The sequence below is a fragment of the Equus caballus genome, chromosome 1, assembly GCF_041296265.1.
Source record: "Equus caballus isolate H_3958 breed thoroughbred chromosome 1, TB-T2T, whole genome shotgun sequence".
Classification (NCBI taxonomy): Eukaryota; Metazoa; Chordata; class Mammalia; order Perissodactyla; family Equidae; genus Equus; species Equus caballus.
This window is the reverse complement of record NC_091684.1, coordinates 20,455,589-20,480,349: the sequence shown is the minus strand read 5'-3', so window position 1 is coordinate 20,480,349 and position 24,761 is coordinate 20,455,589. Positions and strand designations below refer to the sequence as shown.

The 24,761-nt window shown below is 40.7% G+C and overlaps 1 long non-coding RNA gene across 1 annotated transcript in view; it reads right to left on the bottom strand.

Annotated features, from left to right (window-relative positions):
• LOC106782041 (uncharacterized) overlaps positions 1–24,761 on the bottom strand; it is a 32,568-nt gene that overhangs the window by 7,095 nt on the left and 712 nt on the right. Inside the window, exon 2 of the long non-coding RNA XR_001378874.3 lies at positions 11,063–11,239. This is a non-coding gene — a long non-coding RNA (uncharacterized lncRNA). The remainder of the gene's footprint in view (positions 1–11,062; positions 11,240–24,761) is intronic.

The window sequence follows — 24,761 nt, the reverse complement described above, 5'->3', positions numbered from 1 at the left end:
CTAAGATGGAGTCAGGGAAGACTCTAGGTGGGGATGGGTAGACACCAGAGCTGGGTATTGAAGGACAGGCAAGAGTTAACCGGGTTAAGGAAGGTGGGAAAAGAGCCCTCCTTGCGTGGGGCAATGCTACCGCAGCGACAAATAACTTCCATTATAGCATAGCAACTCCCATTAATCTCCCTGGGCCCTGATGTCCTGGCTCAGAAAAAATAGCCTAATTCTCCTTTCTCCTCAATTCTTCGTGTAGACAATCACCTGAATCTTGTTCACTGCAGAGGCTGCAGCAATTAAAGGTATCAAACTACTTAGGGGAAAGGTTCATGGTGTGCCACCAGCAGGGATATAGTTGCATGATGGCTACAAGAGGATCCTGGAAAATAATCCATCCTAAATCAGAAAGGGTCAGAGAGGTTTCCAGGTCAATGGAACAGAGTCAGAGAGTGAGGCTACTGAAAATATTAGATGAGACAACACATAAAATCCTTGATCCAGGGTCTGGCACTTAGTAAGCCTTCAGGAATTGGTAGCTATGAGGCTCTCTACCTTGCTGCCTCTCTGAGTGCATCCTGGAAACGTATCCCATTTTATTCTGTGTCTTTTGGGGCAATCATGACATTCAATATCAATCATTTACTTGGTAGATCGTCTCATCTGCACTGTACAATCAGAAAAAAAGAACAGAAAAAACTTGCATCAGTAAGACTAAGTCTTTCACTTAAAAACTCATTTTCAACCATCCAGAAGGTCACCAGTTAATGGTGTTCATCTCCGTATGATAAAACCACTGTAGATGGCTTCACTAATGGGATGCTTTTAAAAACAGCAGCTCCGTAAGTCTCCCAGTGCTGCATAAAGGACTTTTATGAAGCTATTGGTTTTCGGCAAATAATCATTTTAGTGATACATCCTAAGTATAATTGTAAACACTCAGTGGGGCCATTTAACCTTCACAACATGTGAGCAGAGAAAGGCAGAAAGAATTATGGGCTCCCTCAAGAGAAACCAGAAGTTACGAGAATGGGAAAGGCTTCATCTGCTGATTAAAGAGGGTCAATGGAACGGTCCATTTGGAGGCAGAGAAGCCTGGTGGTTGAAAAGACAGACTTTGGAATCCACCTTAGACTTCAGGTCTAAAGCTTTGTGAGGCTATTTCCTTTTCAATGACATAAGGATCATGTTAAAAGCCTCTCAAGATGAATGTGAGAATTGGCTTGAATAGGGCGTAAACGGAAAGCACTTGGCACATATATGATCAATAAATTGTAACTACTTTCACTGTGGTTATCGTATACATACGGTACATGCCAGACTCAGAGACTCTTTGCCATGTCCCCTTCACAGACATTGAGTCACTGAGCTATTCTTTCTTCTCCTGGAGAATCAGAGCAGCCAGGAGTCTCCCAGGGAAAGCTTTGTTCTCCAGAAGATAATCGAGAGCACTAAGTGTAAACTAAAAAGAAGATTTTTCTCTGGACTTACATATGGTTATTTTACCTTAGGTCTGCTTGCATGAGCATTTTATAAACAAGATCTATGGCTCAAGGGCTCAAGCACGAGCTAGGAAGCAGAGAGTTCCCCTCCAGCGTGTGTTCTCCACACTTATTTCTCAGCACTCCATCTGGAGAGGAGTTTGGAAATTTCCATTATGCCACCTGGAATCTGTTTTGCCACAGGGAAAAAAAAGGGTAGTTTATTTGAGATGATGGTGTGCAATCCTTTTTTTATTTTTTAAATAAGACAGGCTCCTGAGGTGAGAATAACAAAAAAATAAATCTTCAAAAACAAAGTTCAGACACCACCTTCCAGGATATGTAGTAATCGGTACAGACACACACCTCCACACACACCTGCAGACTACAGCATCAATGCTTGACATCACAGCCAGGAATGAGGGTTTTGGAGTTTGTGCGTGTGTGTGTCTTGCTTTTTTTTTTTTTTTTTTTTTTTTTTTTTTTTTTGATGATGATGCAGATGAGCTAGCTAGTGAAAGGGTGCTTGGGGAAAAAAAATAGGAAAGATGAGATGATTCTCACTCCATCTATATTTCAAAGTAAATCCCCAGGCAAAATGAATCAGCTCTTCAAAGATGTTTTCCGTCAAAGAAACTTCTGAGAGTCCATGACAGGTTTCACTGTGGAATCCCAAATAGATTGATTAACTACCTTACTAGAACTTTGTAGTCAGCTCTCTTCCAATAATTGAGCCTTTATACTCCTGCTAATAAACTTTGAAAATCAGTTTTAGAATACGAGGCATCCTTAAGCTGACAATACCCTCAGAATTCACCTGTCTAAACCCCTCATTTTACGCATGAGGGACCAAATTCTTATTGGTCAAAACATAAATGACAAAAACTCCCAGCTCAGACTGGCTTAAAGCAAAATGGAAACTTTTATTTAAGTAACTGACAAGTCCAAGGGTGGTGCAAGCTTTCAATATGGATAGCTCAAAGTGCTTAAGCACCGTGACCTGGCATTTGTCTGTCTCAATCCTTCATTCTGTTTGTCTCTTGTATTGTCTTAGTTTGGGATGAGATTCTCTCTGAGGAAACAAAGATGGCTGGCATGACCTCCAGCTTACATCTAGAAAGGCTAGCACCCCAACAGGAAGAGAGCGTTCTTCCCTAGAATTCTAGCAAAAACCATAGACTTCACACTCATTGGCCAACTTGAGTCATGTATCCACATGCTCATGTACTTGATGGGGATGGGACATGCTAGTGGCCAGACCTGGACCCCATGCCCACCCCAAAATCATGGGCCAGAGAGAAGAAGTAAATCACCAAAGGAAAATAAGCCTACTCTCCCCCTAGAAGACAGATGAGTAGACATTAGGCAAGATCAACAGATGTTTATTGCAGGCATCGAGAAGGGCTGTAACTTACCCCAAGCCACACACAGTTAATGGAACACAGATCTCCTGCATCGTGCTGTGTTGAGTTTTGATCCACTAGGGTCAGGGGAACTATTATTAAGAGGAGCCAGGAAATGGCTTGGTTTTGAGTCAGCAGATTCATATGAGGTCACTGTTCACAGTGTACACGTACACATTGTCAACTGAGAAAATAACAGCAAAAGCTACTATGAATTCAGCAACAACTTTAACACAATTATTAATCACAAAGACATCTATGTCCATTTAAAAGATAGCCTTTCAAGTATGTGCCAGACATTCTACTTAGTCTACAGACAATTCTTGCACACATGGGTTCATAGACTCTTTGTAATAACCATTAAACACCTCACTGGGTTCACTGCTCAGAGAGTTACTGACAATTGTTGTTCTAATCCTAGCCTTGCCAGAAAAGAAAGCAGTGTTTTTGTCAAAACTCAAGTATCAGTCACCATCAGAGACCACTCCGTGGAGGAGATAGAATTTGAGTGCCAAGGGAAAAGCATGAATGGAGCACTGAGAAGGAAGAAGGCCACCTTTCATTTGGTGGGAACAGCAGGAGTAGAGAAGATCGGGAGACCAGCCTGAGTGGAGTAGAGATTTGGGCTGGGGAGCAGTGATGGACCAGCTTTTGGAGAGCCAGGAAGTCAGCTTCTGTTTCCGTATGTCTACTGACTGTATATCTTGATTCAGTACTCAATGTGGGGGTGGTTAGAGGTTCTTAAACTGGCAGATATTAGAATGAATGGAGTGATAAGCTACAAAGTTAATCTTTCGTTCTGTAAGGAAACTAGTTTTCCTGATCTGTAGTGTTTGTGGAATTATAAGAAATAAATTTCAAAGTATCAGTCTTAGAATGAAGATAAGCCATTTCAGGCCCCAGTGAACCTCCACTGTGTTATGAGCGGAGAACCAGCCTTCTGGATACCATTTTACATAGGAGGGGAATGGAGGCTCAGAGTGGGAAATGCTGCTCATGGCCCTACACTTATTCTGCTGAGGGGAACTTCCTGGTACTGGGTAATGAAGCCAACAAGAATTTGTTATTTAATATGGTCTTCACCTCGTCAAAACTATTTACTGACCTCAAGGGACCTATAGGATGTTGGTACCATGTCTCTTGATAAGACATATGACCAACATCTGTTCTACTACTCTTTGTCCTGATTCTTTCAATGGTCCACCATTGGGCTATACACCAGGCTGTTGGAAAGGCCTAAGCTCTTTATCTTGAGGAAAGATAGGGAAAATAAAGTGAAGTAAAACCAAAGTTGATGTAGCGAGAGACCATGCTAGAAACATTCTCATTCATTTTCTCATTTAACCCTCCCAAATACACTGCATGCTAGGTGTTATTCCTTCATCTGAACAGAATGAGGCTCAGAGAGGCTAAGTGACTTACTTAAGGACATAGGGCTTGCAGTAGCCTAATTGAAAGTCAAATCAAGGTCTGGGCGCAAAGTCCATGCACTTTCCACTACATTATACAATTTTCACAAATCAGGGCAGGGGGTACCAGGAGTGGCAAAATGGTTTTATCTATCGTTCCTCCATGCTCATTAAAGTGAGAAATACCTGGGACCTCAAATAATTAGAGAACCCGACTCTGCTCACCTCTCACTTCTTAGACTTATTCCCCCAACTGTAGATAATCAATCATCAATGCATTTCCCTCCAGCCAATTTCATTTTGAGCTTACTCATTGAGTCCCTCTATTGTGCTGGTCTCTAACGTACTTAATTCCATTTCATTCCCACAAAAACTAAATTAAGTGAGTACCATTTGTCCTCATTTAACATATGGGAAATCTAAGGCACAAAGAAGTGGAGCAACTTGCCCTAGGTCACACAACAAGAAATCTGACAAAGATGGAATTCCTACCCGAGTCTGGCTCCAAACCCAAGCTCCCCTCTGAATGGCAGGCACTCAGCCATGCCTAGCACTTGTTGGCACTCTAACCACCAGCCATTTTTGTCCAAAATCGCTTGCCACAGAGATTTTCAATTATGCTGTGAAGGGTCACTGCTAGTTGATCATTCAGAAGCCTCCTCATTCAATTGTGAACTTTCCCAAAGGGGTGGAGACTCCAACAGGGTTCCTTCCTGCTCAAGGTACCAGCTGCCAAGCAGCAATTGGGTGTTCCCTACAAGGCTGAGTGGTGTTGAAGCTGCCAGTTGTCATTAAACTGTCAAATCCTTTCCTGGAGCCCCAGCCGCCTGACAAGCTAATTGTCAGGTGTTGAAATCAATAAGTTTCAAAAGGTTTCACAATTAACCCCCCTCTGCCTCTCACAGTGTTACTGCTCTTTCAGCAGAGGCTATCCTCACTCTACTTCTGCAGCTCAAAATCTGCCTGTGCCGCTAGCCTTCAAATCCAGGGAGCCCACATCCATTTAGCATGGTCAGTGCAAAGCATAATCAGGAGGTGAATTAGCTTCAACAAACACATGCATTGCACCTTCCAAAGACAAAGGCATTGTTGATTATCCTCTGGGTTATTGGCCATGGAACAATGAACCTCCATTATCATTAGAACACAAAGCAAAAAACAAAAAAATTAAATCATAGTACATATTCCAAAATATCTCAATTCCCTTATTTGAGGCTGAAAGTTTTAGAAATACTCTTCTCTAATTAATCAAAAAAATTTAACATTCACAGATAAAGTTATAACATAAAAAACTGCATTTATTAGAGTTATCTAAATTATAAGCCAACCCTGTGAGGAAGATAAGGTCGTGTTTTTAGCTCAAGGTAATATAAGCAGTGATTATCAGAATGTGAAATAAAAAATGATTTTCTTGACTCCTCTTTCAGTGCTCTTTCCATTGGGCAAGATTGCCTTCAACTATTCTCCAGGGAGAGTGGAGGGTGATCCATTGAAGCTCAAGGAGTTGGAGCTCAGGAATTGAAGAGAAGATAAAAAAACATCTCCAGAGAGAATTCTGACCTCCTACAAATCTAGTCCTGCCTCCCTGGCCAATCTTGCAATTTTAAAAAACATTTATAAATTATCTATCATGAGCCAGGAGAGTCCCAGATGCTATAAACACAGGGTTTAACAGAACTGTCTTTGGAGGCTCACAAGCCAGTTGTTCAACAATGATCTACAGAAATACTCGCTATGAGAGAAGAACATGCAATTCCTATGGAAACTCAAAGGAAGGAAAACAGGGAAGACAGGGAAGAAAGGCATCCCAGATAAAAGAAAAGTATGTTCAAAAGGTATGTACATTTGGGGAACTGTACCCTATTTGGTGTGACTGGAATGAAGCTAGACATGTAGGTAGGAACAAGATCCTGAAGGATCTTGAATGTCATGACAAAGGATTTAAACATTATTCTTAAGGCATGGGCAACCAATGAAGAAATTTCAGTCACTGAAGACATGTGAAATTATTTAACATCAGTCCCTCTGATGGCAGTGGGCAGAATGGATGGGGCAAGAATAGAGGTGGGAAAACCAGTTAGGAAGATATCGAAATTACTTGGATTTTTTTTTAAATAGCGTGAACCTGAAGTGTCCACAGTGGGAGATAGATGACAAAGACTGCGTTGAGAGGTGTTTAGAAGATTGAATTAAGAGGAACTCATGACAGATGAAAAAATAGGGGTTGAAAAGATGAAAGGTCCATGATGACTCCCAAGTTTCTGATTTCAGTGATTGGAAGGAGTCAAGCACTCGCGAGGAAAGAGCGGAGTAGAGGGAGATGAAGAGTAAACTTTTAAACGTGTCAAGTCGTGAATTCTCAGACAGAGATGTTCAGAAGATCTATGGATAGACAAGCCTGGATTTCTAGAGGGAGGTCAGGGGTGAAGTTAAGGATCAGAAAATTCTCAGTATGTAGTCAGTAGTTGAAGCCAAAGGCAAAGATCACAGTACCCACTGGGAGAGGCCAGGAGTGAAGAGACGAAACCCTGGGATGTACCAACACCCATCAGGCAGAGGTCTTACAAATCAAGGACAGAGAGAGGTCAGGAAGGAGGGAAGGTCAACAGTGAGCTGAAAGGTGAGTATTTCATTTAGCACCAGAAAACTGCTGCTGAACTTTAACAAGCTCCTCTGCCACTGGTTAAATGTGAGAGGAAATAGTAGGAATGGCCTTTTTTTTTCTTGGAAGCAGGTTCTTTCTTTTTACAGAGGCAAAGGGTTTCGACTGTTGATATACAAACACATCTATTCACATCTCACTGTAAGTCAGGTCAAGAATCGCTGGTGGGGAACCTGACACCTAGGTCTAACCTGGATCATCCTTTCCTCTCTCTGAGCTTCATGTGTTTCCTGTAATTAACTCTCTCTTTCCTACATACTCAATTGGAATGCCACTTGAAAAAAAAAAAAAAAAAAGGAGTGCCCAAATATAAGCTGAAGCCCTATATGGTCCTGTCTAGAGATGGTGTTGCATTCAAAGAAACACGGACCTGTTGGTATAATAATGTCAATATCTTCCTAACTGGTTTTCCCACCTCTATTCTTGCCCTATCCATTCTGCCCTCTGCCATCAGAGGGACTGATGTCAAATAATCTCAAATTTCTTCACTGACTGAAATATACCTGTTGGTATATTTATGGTGTATATATGATATATATACACCATAAATATTTTGAGTCATTCCAATTACTACTTTGAGAACATGAAAGGGAATCAAATTTGTAATACGCACCCAACCTCCTTAATGCTTTCCCAACCCTCTTCCTTTCTCACACCTCAGGAGCTCCTTCAGAGCCTCACAATCTTAATCCTACAATTTCCTCTTGCACCTCCAAAGTTTCTGAGGCCCCAGAATCTGTGTTACTTTTCCCACTGTCCCTTTATCCTATGAACTAGCTATACAGGCAGAACTCCCATCATAAAGAGAGAGAGAGAGGAGCTGAATAAGCAAACACTGTTCCCCTGAAAGCCAGCAGTGAGAAGTTCAGCAAAGGCTGGGAAATGCACATTTTAATAAATTTTGTCCCAGCTACATCTAGCACTTTAATCTCTTCCAAACACTTATGTTCGTACTCTCCTATGCTCCTCATACCACTCCTTCTGTGAGATTGGTAGAACTGATTTCAATATCTTTGAAAACAGAGACCAAGATAATAAATCCCCTGTCTGTATTCACCAGTCACGCCAGAGCCAAACTGGACATTCAGCAAGGTCTCCTGACTCCCGCCCTGAAGTGTCAGCCCAGCCACCTCTCCCTCCCCAAGCACCACATGGCTCAGCCTCAGCAGACACTCCCTGCCTGTGCTGTGGCTGATGAGAATGAATTTGGGAGTGTGGAGCCATTTATGAAACCCAGCATCTTAAGTACACTTCATCGTAGGTGAGGAAAATAATTTTCTCTCTTCCCTTCTGAGTCCTAGCCAAGACCCCTGTAATAAAAGACATATTAACAAGAGAAAAATAATTAACATGTGTATCTCATATACACATAGGAGATACCCAGGAAGAAATGGGTAACTCAAAGAGATGAGTTAGAATTTAGGCTTAAATACCATTGTAAGAGGGAAAGGAGACAGGGAATGCAGGCATCTTAGAGGAGAGTAAATGATTTTTAGGAAAGATGAATAGGTCCTTAGAAGAATAGATGATAAATACAATAGTTTGTGACAAAGTTTGTCTGGGGGTGGTGTCAACTTCGAGTCTCCTCTCCTGCGATAAAAGTCAGTCTTCTCTGGTTGGTGAGTCTCTGGCGGAGGGGAATTAGGACAACTGAGTTCCTTTTGGAGGATCTGTCTTTAGGCAGAAAAGAGGAGTTCAGAGAAGGCCTCTCTCTGCATGTGCTGTATTTCAAGTGTCTACAGCTCAAAATAATCATATGCTAAAGTGGCATTTTGAGGGTGGCATAAGCTGCCACCCTTCTTCATGCGTAAATGAAGAAACTTAATTCTCTGGAAGAAGAGAATGGGGAGAAATGAACTCCATTTTCTCAAATTTTTTCTACAGCTATAATCCAGGCACCTCCCATGGATCCAACCAGTGACCTGAACATCATATCATTTATTTTCTGCTTGCATTTTGCATGCCTACAATTCTTGTTGAAATACCATTTCATCCTGCTGCCTGACAGACAGCTCCCCCTCAGCTCCATCATCTGCCAGATGCACAAAATCTGGAAGGAAACGCTAGAAACCTAGACCCCCTTTCAAATATATTTACGTATGGATTATTCAGAAATCCTCTATTACTGAGCAGTATTTTGGTGGCAATTTTGTCCATCCTGCACCATTCCTTACAGTAGTAAACAAAATTCATCTACTACAGGACATCTTATTTCATCTATTCCTCCTTTTCAAACTACTTTAATTGAGAGAGAGGCGAGTCAGAAAAAAGAACGAATTTTTCAGGGAAGAAAATCATCTATCTGACATCAGATAGCAGTTTCCGCGATGTTGTGCTCAGACGGAGGGACGGAATAAACAGCAACTTTAGCAACAGCAGCTCTTCACGTGCCACTCGGGCAGCAACCTGGTCTCCTTCCCGGCCAGCAAAGTCAGGGACTTCAGTTGAAAACAGGTGTTGGAGCCCTGGTTGTTCTGCACATCTTGGGGAAATATCACTGCAAAATTTAAAATACTATTGGCACCAGGTGCATGCTAAGAATGTAAGTGGTGCTGTTAATTTACTCTAATGAATTAATTACAGTAATGCCCTGATCTACAGGGAATTTCCCTAGAAAGAGAAATGGAATGATAAAAGACAGCTCTAACGTGGCTTCCTGACTCACAATGGAGGAAGTTCACTCCAGAAGGGCTGCTCCGGGAAATCTAGGGCAAGAGAGGACAATGAATGAAACCCCCCAGAAGGATCCACTGTACCAGTGGTTCTCAGCAAGCGCCAGAACATGCCGAGGGCTTGTTAGAACACACCCTGCTGGGCCCTCCCCTCAGAGTTTCTGATTGTTTCTAACAAGTTCTCAGGTGATGCTGATGCTGCTGGTCCAGGCACCACATTTAAGGACTACGGACCTACGGGCCGGCCTGGTGGTGCAGAAGTTGTGTGCACGTTCCGCTTCAGTGGCCTGGAGTTCTCCAGTTCGGATCCCAGGTGCGGACATGGCACCACTTGGTCAAGCCATGCTGTGGTAGGCATCCCACATATAAAGTAGAGGAAGATGGGCATGGATGTTGGCTCAGGGCCAGTCTTCCTCAGCAAAAAGAGGAGGATTGGCAGTAGATGTTAGCTCAGGGCTAAACTTCCTCCAAAAAAAAAAAAAGAACTATGGGCCTAGACCAAATGACCCACAGAATAGGAGGCAAAGTGAGCTCTGGAATCAGCCAGACCTGGGTGTAACTTACAGCTCAGCTAACCAATTGCAAGATCCTGTGGAAGCGCCTTAACCACTGTAAGAGACACACATAACTCGTTGTGGATGGGTGACAACAACCACTCCCATGCTGCTGTGAAGAAGAGGGGCATGCAGTCTGACACAATGTGTGACCTTAGCAGGCTCCGCAGAGATAGTGACTGGCCGCAGAAGCAGTAGCCGCAAAGGCACATCTTTCCTGTACGCTCCGTCATCGGTTCATCAGGGCAAAACCAGACAGAGACACAAGTTTACCTTGGCTGTGTCCCCTCTGTTTGGGTCCACTTTTTTAAAAAGCCCTGTTCTTAAGTAAAGACCAGCATACCACTAGGACAAACTACAACATATAATAATAATGACAATAACTGACAGCTAGTGAGCCCTTCCAAGATGCTGGGCGCCATGCCGAGAGACACATCACATTTATGTTTAAACCTCATAACAACCGTAGGATGAGGTAGGAAGCATCATCATTCCCACAACACGGTAACGGAGGGGAAACTGAGCCTCAAATAGGGTTAGTAATTTGCCCAGGGTTAGCCCACCAGTAAGTGGCAGACCTGGGACTTGAACCCGGATTGGTCTAACTCCAGAGTGCAGGTGCTAGCCACTGTGCTGGGGGCTTACCTACAACAGTGACAGTGATGATATTTGGCTTCTCCACAGTGTTTTCCAGCTAATAGGACACTCTTCTCTTGGCTGTCCTCCCACAGCCCTGGGAAATAAGCAAGCTAAGCATTTCTTGGTCCAGCTTGCAGAGGGGGCTAATAGGGGTCATGACTGGCGCTCAGAGCTTCACGCGCTGACACACTCAGTGAGCTGTCTGTTCATTACACACGGACAAGCCCTGCTGTCATTATTTATTACGGATCTACCTTCTCAGGAAGGAGCAGCTGGTGGCTCGTAGGTGGTGGTGGTAAGTGCTGGTCCCTGTCTTCATAGGGAAAGACAGTGGAGGGGTCCAGCTTCAGCAGCAGGGTCCATGAGAAAGCTGGACTGGAGATAAGAGACATTGTTTGAGTCCTGACTTTTGCTCCTTACTTGCTGTGTGCCTGTGAAGAAATCATTTAATATCTCTGAGTAACCCGATAAAATCCTCAACAGCTCAGTGCTTACTTGAATAACAAAAGATCTAAGAGGAAAAGGAAAGTCATAAAAAACGATGTGATAAAACCCCACTGACCACCCACCCCTCATACCAGTTTAGGAATTTACTCACATATTTTACAACAAATGATGGTACTTTCTATTCTTTCAGATCAGGAATAGATTAAAGAGTGATACAGCTCAGAAGTAGTAATAGTTATTAAGAGAAGGGATCGAAATAACATTTATGAGGACCTACTGTGTACTGGGCACTCTGATAGGGGACTTCCAATTCATTTGTATGTTTAGTTTTATCCTTTTAAAGCACTGTGGGAGTGGTGTAAATGTTCTGTTCTTCCAGTTGAGCTTACAAAAGTGAAGTTACTATGGGGTCCAGGGCAGGCCACCCCAAAATATCCCACAATGGCATGCTGATTTTTTTTAATTAAAGTTACTTGAGAAGCAGCTGATGCAAATAGGGCATTTTAACCCTCTTTGTTCCCCCTGAAAGCAGGAAATAAATCTTCCATGTGAAAGGTAACTTCCCCTCACCAGGAAACAGAGAGACAGCCTCATCCCCAGAGTGAAGGAATTCAGGGCTGAGAAGCCTGTACAAATAACCCTTGTTACTTTTTCAATTTACTACCCCAAATCCAAACTCTGCTTAAATTCCTTAGTAATTAATCACCCAAACCTAAGTATCTTTGTCTTGTCAAATCCTCACAAATGTATTATTCGTGTATAAAGATATAAAAGCTGCCTGGTTTTTGGCCACTCTCTGAGCATGATTTTTATGATCTCCAGTGCAGACACATTAAATTGCTTTTTCTCCTGTTAATCAGTCTTGTGTCAATTTTATTATTAGTCCAGCCTTAAGAACTCAAGAGGGGTAAGGGGAAAATTTCCCCTCTCTAGCATTGCCCACCTAGACACAAACCTAGAGCTGTCTGCTTCCAACGCCCTCTCTCTCCACGATAAACCCCATAGAGGTTGGGAGATAAAGGAGCCTGGCATTTTTCCTACCATGGATGTGCTGTAGCTGGCCCTACCTGCTCTGCAGGGCCTGTTGTACACATCTATTCCCGATTCTCCTTTCAGTGACTTCACATTGATAGCTTAACACAAGCCATGGTGGGAGCATTTGCACCATGAAAATCAGCAAATGCTACAAAGCAGGGCGTCCCCTCCCACTCAAGAGAGCCAGTTGACTTGCAACTAGTGCCCCATCCCCTCATCCTCACATGAGCTGGGGAAGTCAGAGCATATACTTCTTTTCAGTCAAGGTTGATCTACCAGGCCATAGCGAAGTTACAGGGTACTGAACCACTACTTAATATTTCTGGAAAGAAAAACAAAGTTGCTTTGATCAAAAATTGTCTTGACTTCAAAAGAGCCTTTGTTCCTTTTCCTTCTTCACTCGATGGATGGTATTCATTATCCCCAGAGCCCAAGCAAAGCATGAGTGTTCCAAAGACATTGTTCCACTGGTTCCATTTGGCCTCTTCCGATCCCACAATGAGAGCTGAGTATCAGCCCAGGAACATAAAAGTGTCAGCAGTGTCCTCTTCTCCATCCCAGAATTAGGACTCAATAAAGTGAGTCCATGAAAATGTCAAGCAGTGAAGACAAAAAGAGGCATCTTCACTTAATCTCCAGGATGTTCCTTTCCAGGCATTGTAAAGAGCCCCTTCTCTCTGGGCTCGTGAAAATAAAGCGATCTTTTCTATGTTGATGCTGAAAGACTTCATGTTTCATTCTGCGTTTGGAAGCAGGAAAACTCCTAGGTCGGTCCCTCTCCCTCTCCTGAGGGCTCCATTTCCTTCTCAGTAGGACGATTAAACTAATCAAAAGTGGGCTTTACTTTCTCTTGCCTTTAAATTGCCCTTCGCTCTGCATGCTGCCTGGTGCTCATTAGGAGCTTCGCATCTTATGCCTCTTTCTTAGACCTTCACAGATACTAGGATACAAGAAATTCTGCTAACAGCCTCTTTTGCAATTCTACAAGAGCAAAAAATAGCTGCCCTTTACGTTGCTTCATTTGATAAAAAAATAAATGAAAGTTTAAAGACAATAACAACAGAACCCTGCCTCTTGTCTGTCCCACCTTCGGGTAGAAGACATCTTATTCTGGAGACGAGTTCCTTCACCTCGCTCTCTTCTCACTCTTTTCAAGGATCACTTATTTTTTCTGCTTACTAATTAGCTCTACACTCACTATAGTCTTGAAATCTCATTGTCCTGTCGAGGAGACAGGTGATCACAGCTCAAGCTCTGAGTGGCTCAGGTGGCTGCATGCTGTGAAGCAAAGAAACTTGAGCACAAGCTGAGCCTGGGGACAAATGCCAACTAGGAGCCCGTGGCTCCTGCGGGCAGACAGGAACTCTTCCATGCGATATGAACCCACACCTGGAGTGTGGGGACTTCATTTTTTAGTGAAATGCAGATAAGAGAGATACACTTTGGAAATGGAACCTGATTTCAGTTCCCTAGTCTAACTTTTCAATGAAAGTTTGCTTTTCACTAAGCAAACAACTATTTTTTTGAAGGAAAAAATTCCTCATGAACAGAGCACACTGCTAGAGGACATAGAAGATAAAGAGTTAAAAAATGAGAAGGAATCACCCCCAAAGAGAACAAACAAAAGCAGAATCACTGAGGGTGGAGCCCAGGCATCCTGCTTTTTTATTTTTATTTTTTAATTATTTTATTGAAGTCACATTGGTTTATAATATTGTGTAAATTTCAGGAGTACAACATTATATTCCAACTTCAGTATAGACTGCGTGTTCACCACCAAAAGTCTACTTTCCATCACCATACACGTGCCCCTTTACCCCTTTCTCCCTCCCCGCACCAGCTTCCTCTCCAATAACCACAATCTGCTCTCTTTATCTGTGTGTTTGTTTGTTTGTTTCTCTTCTACATATGAGTAAAATCATATGGTATTTGTCTTTGTCTGACATATTTCACCTAGCATAATGCCCTCAAGGTCCATCCATGTTGTCACAAATGTAACATAAGACCTGAAACCATAAAACTCCTAGAAGAAAACATAGGCAGTACCCTCATTGAAGTCTGTCTTAGTAGTATCTTTTTGAATATCATGTCTCCTCAGGCAGAGGAAACAAAAGAAAAAATAAATAAATGGGACCACATCAAACTAAAAATCTTCTGCAATGATAAAGGAAACCATCAACAAAATGAAAAGACAACCAACCAAGTGGGAGAAAATATTTGCAAATCACATATCCAATAAGGGCTTAATTTCCAAAATATATAAAGAACTCATACAACTCAACAACAACAAAAAAGAACAACCTGATAAAAAAACGGGCAGAGGATCTGAACAGACATTTTTCCAAAGAAGACATACAGATGGCCAACAGGCACATGGAAAGATGTTCAACATCAGAAATTATTATGGAAATGTAAATCAAAACTATAATGTGATATCACCTCACACCCATCAGAATGGCTATTATTAAAAAGACAACAAATAACAAGTGTCAGAGAGGATGTGGAGAAAAGGGAGTGCTCATACACTGCTGGTGGGAATGCAAACTGGTGCAGCCACTGTGGAAAACAGTATGGAGATTTCTCAAAAAATTAAAAATAGAACCACCATTTCATCCAGCTATTCCACTTCTGAGTATTTTTCCAAAGAAAATGAAAACACTAATTTGAAAAGATATATGTACCCCTATGTTCATTGCAGCATTATTTGCAACAGCCAAGACTTGGAAGGAACCCAAGTGCCCATCAATGGATAAATGGATAAAGAGGATGTGGCATACGTATGTAATGGAATATGCATTGTTTTTTTTAAGGTCACCAAGTGTATCAGGCAGCGTTCTCCAAAGAAACAGAACAAATAGGATATATCTGAATCTATAGAGAGAGATTTATTTTAAGGAATTGGCTCACAAGATTGTGGGAGCTGGCAAGCCTGAAATCAGGGTAGTCTGGCAGGCTGGCAGGCTGGAAATTCAGGTAAGATTTGATGTTGCAGTCTTGAGTACAAAATCTGTAGGGCAAGTCAGCGAGTAGGAAACTCAGGCAGGACTTCTTTGTTACAGTCTTGAGGCAGAATTTTTTCCCTGGTAAATGTCAGTTTTTGCTCTTAAGACCTGCAACTGTTTGGATGAGGCCCACCCACAGTTTAGAAGACAATCTGTTGTACTTAAAGTGACCTGATTGTAAATATTAACGCATCTACAAAATACCTTTGCAGCAATATCTAGACTGTTTGATCGAACAACTGAGCTCCACAGCCTAATCAAGTTGACACATAAAATTAATCATCACACTAACAGATTCTATTAGCCAGCCAAAGTTGAGAACCATTGACTTAAAATAAAATTATTTTGGAGGTAAAGATTTCTAAGAAATTGGATAACCTAGACCATTCATCAAAATAAAAATTTGTTTCCCTGTCCTCTTTCAACTAAAATGTACAGTCAGAACCACGTAACAACATTTCAGTCAATGACAGACCACATACACAATGGTGGTCCCAAAAGATTAGTACATATAGGCTATATGTATAGTAGGCTATGCCATCTAGGTTTTTGTAAGTTTACTCTATGATGTTCACTTAATGACAAAATCGCCTAACAATGCATTTCTCAGAACGTACCCCTGTTGTTATGTGACACATGGCTGTACTCCCTGAGTACCCACCTTGTGACAGGCACTGCTCTGAACATCCTGTGGATGGGTCAAGTGTAATACTGCCCTCAAAGCATCCATATCCTAGTAAGAGAGGACAAAGGCCAACTGCTTATGCCAACAGCTCTTAAGTGCATTAAACTTATTGCCTCACTTTATCTTCTCCAGCGATTGCTTCTAACTATTTCCACTCCCCTGAGTTCTCCACCCCATCCTCACTTCCTTCGCTGACATCAGATGAGCTTATCTTCTGTCTTGTGGAAAAGATGGAGGCAAACAAAGATGAAGTGCTTTCACTCCAAAAACTTTCAATATGATCTATTGATGGGAGCCATTTATTGGGCACTCTACATTAAGATTAATTATGCCCAAAGAAGGAATTGGTTGGGATACTGCTTCTCTTGGCTGTGATCACGGTGTTCTCTGTCAGTTATCCCGATCAGTTCAGAGATCCCGCCTCATCTTACGGATATGTTGCCAAATAGGGGTATGGATTGTCCCTACTCAGTTTAGCAATATGTGAATAGTATTTCCCCAATTGAGTGATTACCTCAGGAAGTGTTTCCACAAATCCAAATTTATAGTTTCTAGTGGATTGAGAATTATAATTCTAAATGGTCTCTGAAACTCATGCATTAATTGTAATCTAGGAAGATGCTGCTGAATCTCCAGTCGGTAGCAGGCAGGAAATGTCTAGGATTGTTTGTCATTTCAACTGTGGCAATAGAAGCAATGGGAAAAGAATCAAACCTTCAAAGAGATATACTTAGAAGCAACTGAATAACGGAATACTACAAACTACATGCATAAATTTTATGACATAGACAAATGGATGAATTTCTCATAAACTACTACAACTCACTCAATATGAAATAATTTAATTATCCCTATATCTATTAAAGAAATTGAACTCATATTTTTAAAACTCCCAAAAAAGAAACCTCCAAAGCAAAACCGTTTCACTAGAGAATTCTATCCAACATTTAGAGAAGAATTAACAATAATTCTACACAATCTCTTCCAGAAAATAGAAGAGGATGGAACACTTCACAGTTCATTTTATAATATATATAGCATGAAAAATGAAAACTACATCAAATATTTCTCATGAATATAGATATAAAAATCCATAACAAAATATTAGGAAATAAAATTCATCAATATATAAAAAGAATTATACACTGTTACCACATGGGGTTTATTTCAGGGATACAATATCCAAGAAATCAGTCAATGTGAACTACCATATTAACAGACTAAGGAAGAAAAATCATGTGATCATATTAATTTATGAAAAAAAATTGACAAAATTCAACATCCTTTCATAATAGAAACTCTCAGAAAAATAGGAATAGAGGGAAACTTCCTCCATTTTGTAAATAACATCTCCCAAAAAATTACAGCTAGAATTATATTTAAAAATGGAAAACTGAATGATTTTCCCCCTAAGATTTGGAACAAGGCACGTATATCCTTTCCTACCACTCTTATTCAATATAGTGCTGGAAGTTCTAGACAGTACAATTAGACAAGAGGGAAATAAAAGGCATACAGATTGGAAAGGAAGAAATAAAACTGACCCCATTTGGAGATAGCATGATTGCCTGTCTAGAAAATCCTATGAAATCCACACACAAAAAAAACTAGAAATAATAAGTGAATTCAGCAAGATGACAGGATGCAAGATAAACACACGGAAATCAATTGTATTTCCATACAATTGTGGATACGTAGACACCATAACTAAAAATACCATATTTTTTACAATTGCCAAAAGAATGAAATACCTAGTTATAAATCTAACAAAACATGTACAGGACTTATGTGCTGAATACAATGCAACATTGATGAAATAAAACAAAGAAAATGAAAATCAGTGAAGAAACATACCATGATCACAGATTGAAAAACTCAACATTGTAAAAATGTCAATTCTCCCCAAATTGACATATAGATTTAGTGCAGTTTCTATCATAATCCCACCATGTTTTTTCATAGATAGAGATAAAACTGTTATAAAATGCATATGGAAAGGCAAAACAACTATAATAGCTAAAACAATTTTGAAAAAAATAAAGTGGGAGGGAACAGTCTACTTAATTTCAAGTGTTATTGTGTAGTTACATCAATCAAGACTGAGTGGTATTGGCAGAGGGCTAGACACACAGATCAATGGACAAAACAGAGCAATAGACCCACTCGAATATTACCAGCTGGTTTTTGACAAAAGTGGAAAAATTTCCTCAATGGAGGAAAGATAAACTTTTGAACAAATAATCCTGGAACAGTTGGACATATATGGGCAAAAAAAAATTGAGGGAACCAGCCCAGTGGCATGGTGGTTAAGTTTGCATGCTCTGCTTTGGCGGCCATGGTTCACAGGTTCCGATCCTGAGTGCGGACCTACACACCGCTCATCAAGCTATGTTGTGGTAACATCCCACATACAAAATGGAGGAAAATTGACACAGATTTTGCCAACTGGAGGAAAACTAGGCCCAGGGCCAATCTTCCACCCCATGCCCCCCACCAAAAAAAGCTGTTTGGGGGCTGGCCCTATGGCCTAGTGGTTAAGTTCAACACACTCCACTTCGGTGACCCAGGTTCGATCCCCAGGCATGGACCTACACCACTTATTGGCAGCCATGCTGTGGCAGCAACCCAAATACAACATAGAGGAAGACTAATGGGTGCCAGCCTGGTGGCACAGTGGTTAAGTTCGTGCACTCTGCTTCAGTGGCCCAGGGTTTGTGGGTTCAGATCCTGGATGCGGACCTGGCACCTCTTGTCAAGCCACATTGGAGGCATCCTACATAAAATAGCGGAAGATCAGCACAGATGTTAGCTCAGCAAAAATATTCCTCAAACAAAAAGAGGAAGATTGGCAACAGATGTTAGCTCAGGGCTAATCTTCCTCAGGAAAAAAAATTTTTTTAAATGAACTCAACCTAACTCTCATACTTTACACAAAAATTAACTCAAAATGGATTCTGAACATAAATGTAAAACCATAAAACTTTTAGGAAAAAACAGTAGAAAATCTTCAGGATCTAGGACTAAGCACAGAGTTCTTAGACTTGACACCTAAAGCATGATCCACAAAAGGAAAAAATGATAAATTGGATTTCATCAAAATTAAATGCTTTTGCTGTGAACGATCTCGTTAAGATAATGAAAAGATAAGTTACAGAGTGAGAGAAAATATTTTCAAATGACGTATCCAATAAAGGACTAGTATCTAGGATATGTAAAGAATTCTTAGAACTCAACATTAAAATAGTAAATAATCCAGTTAGAACATGGGCAAAAAACGTGAAGAAGTATTTTGTGAAGAAAATATACCACTGGAAATAAGCACAAGAAAGATGTTCGACATCATTAGCCATCAGGGAAATGCAAACTAAAACCAGAATGAGATATCACCACACACCTATTGGAATAGCTAAAATAAAGAATAGTGACAACACCAAACTTCGGCGAGGATGAAGAAAAACTGGATCCTTCACACATTGCTGGTGAGGGTGTAAAACATAAAACGTAGAAAACAATTTGGCAGTTCCTTTTAACACTAAACTTGCAACTAAGACCATAAGACCCAGTAATTGTGTTCCTGGACTTTCATCCCACCAAAATGAAGACTTTTGTTCACATAAAAACCTGTACATTACTTTTGATAGTAGCTTTACATAATAGCCCAAAACTGGAACAACCTGGATATTTTTCAACTGATGAATGGTTAAACCGTACCATGCGGCACATTAATACCGTGGAATAGTTCTCAGCAATAAAACGCTAAGAATTATCAGTACACACAAGCACATGTATTACACTGACTGAAAATAAAAAGGCAGTCCCAAAAGGTTATATACTGTATGATTCCATTTACATAACGTTCTTGAAATGGCAAATTATAGAAATGAAGAACAGACTAAAGGTTTCCTGGGTAAGGAGTCGGGGCAGGAAGAAAGTTCGGTGTGACTATGAATGGGGGAGATGGGGGATTCTTGTGATGATGGAAATTGTTCTCTATCTTGAGTGTATCAATGTCAATACCCTGATTATGGTATTGGGGTAGAATTTTACAACATGTTACCATTGGGAAAAACTGACTAAAGAGTACAGGGGATCTCACCGTATTAATTCTTACAACTGCATGTAAATATACAATTATTTCAAAATAGAAAGTTTAACTTAAAATTTTTTAAAGGAAAATTAGGCTTCTGGTTAATGTGGAGCATCAGGGGTCATGCTTAGCCTCCTTTCTGAAAGAACTAAAAAAAAATTAAGGAAACTATACGAATATAAGAAACAACAGATTTTGAGACATTGGATGTCAGACAATACGGAAAAATGATTCCTGAGTGATAAGAAGTGTCTGATGGGAGCCCCGTGATTGCCCTGGACTAGAGAGAGTTTCTAGGCCTCAGCACAGAGAAGGAAGGTTAGGAGGAGCTTGTGTTCTCCTAGCGTTGAGGAGATTGCTCTGGGTGTCCACAGGGGCCAAGGCGACTAGAGTCTACAGCTCAGAGAGGAGAGCGCATGGAGAGAGAGCTCTGGAAACTTAAAGAAAGTTCTCCCTTTAGTATTCAGCTAAGTCCTTTATCAGCTCATGTGTGAGAAGAAGCTATCCGAGGTCAAAGAAAGAACCACTCAAAATGATGAGACTAGTTCCTATTCCCACAGGTCAAAGTGGAAAACCTTGTAATTCACGAGGCATCAGGTAGAGCACTCAGAAAGATTTTCCTTCGTTTCTGGGGGTAAAATTAGCTCAAAAACAGACCTGAAAGGATCAAATTGTTTCCAAGTTACTTACCTATGTCCCTAAAAAATAAAAGCTCAAAAATACGTAAGTAGATTTAAAAATACCCAGCACCCAAAAGTGAAAATTTACAGTGTCCAGCATCCAACCAAAATTTATCAGACCTGAAAAGAAGCAGGAAAATATGACCCATCATAAGGAGAAAATTTAATCAAGTAAAACCTCATGAAAAGAAAAAGCAGTCAGTGGAAACTAACCTATAAATGATACAGATGATGGAATTCTAAGACAGAACAATAAAATAGTTATTATAACCATGCGTTCAAGAAACCAGAGGAATTGGGGCTGGCCCCGTGGCCGAGTGGTTACGTTCGCGCGCTCCGCTGCAGGCGGCCCAGTGTTTCGTTGGTTCGAATCCTGGGCGCGGACATGGCACTGCTCATCAAACCACGCTGAGGCAGCGTCCCACATGCCACAACTAGAAGGACCCACAACGAAGAATATACAACTATGTACTGGGGGGCTTTGGGGAGAAAAAGGAAAAAATAAAAATCTTTAAAAAAAATAAAATCCTAAAAAAAAAAAAAAAAAAGAAACCAGAGGAATTATTGAACACGTTAATTAGAGTGATGGAAGATACAGAAAAGATCTAAATTGAACTTCTTGAGGTCAAAACTATAATATTTGAGATAAAAAAATATATATATATGAGATCAAAGGCAGATTAGACATTACAGTATAAGGTAAGAAAAGAAGAAAAGTTTGCTTAACTTGAACACACAACAATAGAAACTATTCAAAATGAAATACAGAGAAAAAAAGGCAAAAGACATGAATAGAGCATTAATGAGATGGGAATAAGGTCAAATCGTCTAAAATATGTGTAATTGGAATCTCCAAAGGAGAGAAGAGGAGGGACAGGAAAAAATATTTAAAGAAATAATGAGCAAAACTTTTCCAAAGTTGATGAAAATTATAAAGCCACAGGGTCTTAGACGCTGTTTCCTGACAATGAGTTCCTCATAGAGGGCTTCCCACCATCAAATATAAAGACTTATTGACAAGGGCTGGCCCCATGGCCAAGTGGTTAAGTTCACGCGCTCCGCTGCAGGCGGCCCAGTGTTTCGTTGGTTCGAATCCTGGGCGCGGACATGGCACTGCTCATCAGACCACGCTGAGGCAGCGTCCCACATGCCACAACTAGAAGGACCCACCACGAAGAATATAATACAACTATGTACCGGGGGGCTTTGGGGAGAAAAAGGAAAAAAATAAAATCTTTAAAAAAAAAAAAGACATTGACAGATCAGTGGCACACATTGTAGAGTACGGAAGCAGATCCATATTGTACCACCCAGATCCGTGGTGTAGAGGGTGTGCATTTCCCTGGATTCCATCAGGCCCACCTATTCCCCAGTCTGGACCACTTGCTCAGTGGAGACCCTGGGGCCCCAGACATCACTTATCTTCTAATACTGCTGAGTGTCTCATTTTTCTTGGGAGACTTGAGGTTGTGTTCCAGCACAGCATCATTGTGCCTGCTGCAGGGGTGGCCCCGGTCACTTCAGTGCCCAGGCCTGACCCTATCATATCCACAGTGGCTCTGACTTCCTTGGAAGATGGGAGGAAGGGATGTTAGTTAAACATGACCAGGAAGTGCTTCAAAGTTAACTATAGTGGGGCAAAATTTGACCAATGAGAGACAGGGAATAAAATTAAGAAAAAAGCCTGCACATAACTTCCTCATCCTTTTCCCCTCCAAACAGACTATACTAAGATACAGTGATTCCATATGGCCTTGCCAGCCCCAAAGGACTGAGAAGTTGGCTATACTTTTTTTCTTTTGAGGACATGGCCAGCCTGGTAATTCACCATTTTGTATTTACTTCCTCTCTTTCCCTCTCTCACACCTTTTCATGTCCCCACATTCCAGGGGCCACGGCTTGCATACTCTACTAAATCATTTTCATGTGATCTTCGCCTCAAGTTGTATTCACTAGGGAACACAAGCTAAGACCCAAACATAAGAATATGGAAATTTTGCATATAACAAATATGGCATTTCAAATAATTGGGATAATACTGACTATTCAATAACTGAGTTGCAACAATTGGCTATCAGTTTGGGGAAAAAAGTAAGTTAGCTTCTTGCCTTACACAAAAATAAGTTTCATACAAATCGAAGAGTTAGATGTGAAAAGCAAAACTATAGGACATTGGAAGAAAACATAGAAAAATGTTTCTTGTACTACTCAAGATAGCAAAATGGAAAATTCATACATCATAAGTAAAAAGATTTAACCCTTGCTCACTCAAATATATAACCTCTGTAAGAAAAAAAAAACAATATAGAGAAGGTTAAAAGACAAGTGAATGACTGGGAGAATATATTTACAAAATTTAAAGCAAGGTATTAATTTAGAAAGAGCTCTTGCAAATTGATAAGAATAATATTAATATTCTAATTGATAAATTAGCGAATAGTCAGGGTTCAGTCAGGAAACCAGAAACACATTAAGTATTTTGGACAGGAGACTTAATACAGGAAATTGGCTACCCAGGCGTTGGAGGGCTGAAGGAACAGAGAGGTAACCTAGCTGTCACTTCCAGGGCTGGTAGAAGAAGAGAATAAAGGGGCAGGCCCAGCAGAAGCCGCAGGTCAGGAGATGTGGTTGCGAGGGAGTAATGTGACTAGCTCCGGGGAGGCTGAAAGAAGCCTGCAGCTGGAGCAAATTGCTGCTGCCAGAGCTGGGCTGACAGCAATAGGGAAAACCGTGCAGTCCCTTCTCCTTTTCCTGTCTCCCGATCCCCCTCTAATATAGACTCCCTCCTGTTGACAGACCCAAGGAAGCAAGGAGGACAGAGAAATCTAGTTTCCAGAGTTTCAGTTCCATCACAACAGAGCAGAACATGGAAGGATGAATTTGGGTTTGAGAGACAAGTGAATAACCAGCAGAGTTAGAATAAATAATTCCTAAAAGAAGTCAAATGGCCAAAAAAGATTACTAAAAAGTTGTTTTTATCTCACTAGTGGCCAAAGAAATGCAAACTGAAACAATGATGTCATTTTTCTGCCATCAACTTAGAATAAAGAGTGATAATATTCCATTTTGGCAAAGGCGGGTGAAAACGGGTGATCTCTTGGACCATTGATCCGTGTACTTGTTGTTCTAGGCCTTTGGAGACTTCGCCAGTATCTGCCAAAGTTTAAAAGAGGCATATTTTCAGACTGGGAAATATTAGTCATGTGCACAAAAGGCAGGATTGCTTGTAATAGTAAAAATAGCAACGTAACAATAACAGCAAGAGAAAGACCCTAACTGCTCTCTTGTTAAAGGATACAACCTCAAACTATTAATAGTGATTATTTCAGGAAGGGGGCAGGACGGGGAGAATAGAGTAGGGGGAAGGGAAGCTTTTAGTTTTTAAACTATACATATCTACTGTTTAAAAAATTTTGCAAGAATATATAATCATGCTGTCCAATTAGAGATGAAGCTTTAGTATTGAAATAATTATTTTTAAGTATTTATTTTTAATATATTTATTTAAAATAACGTTGGTGATAAATTACTAAATTCACAATAAATTACTATTTAGTAGGATAAAATCTCTTGAATGAAGGAGAAAGAAATGGCACTACAGCCAGTGTTGGGTGTGCCCACAAGAGAGGCATCGGGAGGCATCATCCATCCTGCGTCTCATGGTAGAAGGTAGACTGAGAACCATTACATTAAACTCCACCTCCAAGAACCAGAAGTTCTATGTGACTAAGTTTTTGTTTTCTTTACCTTTAAGGATTCATAAAGCCATTTGTCATTGTCTGAATCTCTTAGAATTATCTTCAGGGTATTTGACATATTGGAAACCACAAAAAGTAGAGAAAGACTAAGCGACATACAGTTAATCACAGTAGTGACACAGCACAAATATTTATGAGACAAATTCCAAGGCAATTAGAAAAACTCAAAGGCCTGCTTTTCACTTTCCATTTTACTCTGTTTTAAAAGGTCTTCAGTAGATTTTCTTCCAGATCTGGAGCTGTAGGCCTTGTTCCTAGT